Source organism: Petaurus breviceps, unplaced genomic scaffold (assembly GCF_028583685.1).
Source record: "Petaurus breviceps papuanus isolate PSGF00001 unplaced genomic scaffold, PetGlider_PUasm1.0 380, whole genome shotgun sequence".
NCBI classification, from domain to species: Eukaryota; Metazoa; Chordata; class Mammalia; order Diprotodontia; family Petauridae; genus Petaurus; species Petaurus breviceps.
In genome coordinates, this window is record NW_027186305.1 from 113,255 (window position 1) to 116,585 (window position 3,331).

Here is a 3,331-nt window from a genome sequence, read left to right on the forward strand (position 1 = left end):
GTGACTCAGGAAGGCAGAGGGAGGCTGGCGGCTTTGCACTCCACCTCACTGACACGCACCTGCGAGTCGAGACGCCACCCTGCGATTTCATTGGTTCCCTTCAGAAAGGAAGGACAAACAACAAGATAGACTCTGGAGTCTCTAAAATTAGCCACTAAAACGTGCTGAGGCCAGATTATTATCCCAGATCAAACGTGCTCATGATGGCCCGGACAGAACGATTTATTCATAAAAATCTCGAGGTGAGCAGTCCTCATAGATTTCTCTGCTCCTGGTCCTCCTGACCTCCAAGCTACATAAAACACAAAAGCTTCCAAAGTGTGGAAATCTAGCAAAGGAGAACAAAATGATGAGAAAACCAGATTCCAAAATGTGGTGGTCAGTCTGCTAGCGAAGGGGGAGCAAATATGCGTGTACTGAATGGGCCCAAGAGGACCAACTTAGGACTGGGTGCTTTTATTCAACTATGGAAAGCAGGTATTTTCTCCACTTGCCTCTAGGCCCTAGAAAATCAACCCTCAAGGAATAATAGCAGGGATTTCCCCTGGACTCTATCTCAGCCTCTGTGAAAAGCAAGAGAACGAGACAATACTGGTGATTATGATGATAACAATGGCCTGGGCTCAAGCCCATTTTTCTAAGGTAGAGAATAGTCACCAGATTTGCCATACCCGCAGGAGGGCAGAGGTGTTGAGAGAGTAGTAAAGGAAATAGCCTCAGTTCCAGGTCCTTCTGAGGGAGAGGGAGTATGGGAAATGGAGAGGGGCTGTGGCCCTAGCCCAGTATGTCCTGCTCCCAGCTTCCCCTCTATCTTGTGGAAGACACTTCAGGGATTTTCCCCATGGCTAAGATCTGGGATTCTCTCTCTCTGAGCTGAGCTATCTTGCTCCCCATGGGATAGCTCCTTCATTCAGTGTATTTTCTGATATAGTCTAATCTCTGTAACTTCTTGGATTTCTATTCTCTATCAGCTTGGATAAATAGGCTTATTTGCTATGTGAGTATAATGGGCATTTATTGGGAAGGGAGTCAAGCCTTCATATAGAGCTTTGGGACACTCTTTGCACATCAAGGAATAGTGATCAGGAGCTCAGTTTGAACCTAAAAAGCATGTCCCCTTGATTAACAATATTTGGCGGTGGCAGATAGGTCTAATTCTAGTCTGGCACCTGCTCTCAGAGGGGAGCAAAGCAGAAGACCTTGTGTCCTGGATTTCTAGCTCCACTCCTGGCAGAAGAGCCCCTGGAGATATCTGTTCATTCCTCCCTGATAGCCATGTCTACACAGACCCACATAGACACCCATAACCTCCATGGGCCACAGAGCATATGCTCACTTACTAACGGCACACAGTTACATAAGCTCCGTGAGATGCTTTACATCTGAAGTTTCATTTGAACCTCATGATGACCCTGGCCAGATTTTTATCCCTGATTTACACTTGGGAAAACTGAGGCTAAAAATGAGAGTCACTGCCTAGTGTCCCCTAGCTGCTGAAGGTCTGGAGCAGGGCCTGAGCTCAGAAGCTCCTGACTAGTGCCATGTTCACCTTACTGAGATACGACAGACTAACTCTGCTCCTGCCATTTCTCCCCTCACCCCAGTTCCATCTTCTGCGTCCAAGGTGAACAAACCTAACACTTCTACTGTGGGACAGCCAGAATGTCCCCTCCCCTCCTGCATCTTCTCTTCTCCTAGTTCCTATGAATGCCCTTTCTCTTGCACAAAGGGAAGGTCTCCCTTACACCAGAGTGTGATGGCGCTTGGCTGTGCCTGCCTGTATTGGCAAGCACCCTAGCACACCCAGGATGGCCTGCCAGCATGGGTTCTTTGGTCTGCTTTGCTGAAGGAAAGACAGCTTTAAAGGGGTTAATGATCCTATTTTAATTACATTAACTAGTTAAGGGAAAAGGTTAGTGCCCTGAACTTGGAGAAATACAAACAGAGAAAAAGCAAGCAGAGAAATCAGCGCAAAGACCAACAGACAGGCTCCAGTTGTCTGAGCACAACAAGACAGCTCTATGCTTTACATACATCACAGGATCAATGGAGCACAGACAACATCTGAATAGTGGGGGGTGGCTCTTAACAAATGTCTCCTCAGAGTCTCGACCAGTAAATCAAATGATCCTTCTCATGAGCGAACCCCCAAAACAAAATACCAACCTCCCAGAATGTATAACAAAGACTTAACCCCCAATTGGCTGAACACCAAGGAGCCTGGAAATCCTTTGGCCATCACCATCATCATCATCACTATCACCATCATCATCATCATCACCATCTCCATCACCATCATCATCACCATAACCATAATCACAATCACCACCATCACCATCATCACCACAATCATCACCATCATCATCACTATCATCATCATCACCACCATCACCATCATCATCACCATAACCATCATCACAATCACCACCATCATCACCATTTCCATCCCCATCATTATAATCATCACCATCTCCATCACCATCATCATCACCATAACCATCATCACCATCTCCATCATCATCATTACAACACCAATAAGCTCCCAGGAGTGTTGTGAGGCCCAAATAAGATATGCATAAAGAGCTTAACAAACCTTAAATGACCTGATCAGTGTCAGCTTCTCTCTGCTTGCTTTCCTTCCTGGTCCTTCTCCCGTTGTGCCAGCTCATGGTCTCCCTCTCCTGTTCCTGCAGACTTTTCTTCACAGCTCTCTTTCCTGTCTGTAACAGTGTTCTCTTCCCTAATGTCCCTAATCTACTCCATCCTGACCCAACAATGTCCTTTTTTTCTCAGTCCAAATGTACCTTAAATTTGATCTCTCACCACTTTGATTCACAGCCTGTTCCTCAATAATCCAGGATGTTCTCCAACCCTCTGGTCTTTGTATCATATACATGTTTTAGGAGCAGGCCATCTATACCTTTGTTCAAATCATTAATACAAAGTGTTCTCCATCACAGAGCCCTGGGGCACTTCATTCAGAATTTCCTGACATGCCAGCCTCGTCTAGCTGCCCAAAAAGGGTGATGTGTCATAACCTGTGGAACAAGCCTTGGGCACTGCTGGTTCATAGAGTCCCAGAATCTGAGAGTTGGGAGGGACCTCAGTGGTGTCTAGCCCAACCCATATGGGAATGACCTTTTACTATGACGTCCTTGGCAAGTGGCAGTCCATCATTTTCTGGAAGGAAATTCAAGGCAGGGGAGTCCCAGTACACTGCAGGCCAGCCCACATCTATGACCATAACTTCCCCATCAGCCTTGTCTCCCCCATTAGCATGAAAGCTTCTTGGACAAGGCGCTTTTGCTTTGTGACTCTGAATGCCGGCACC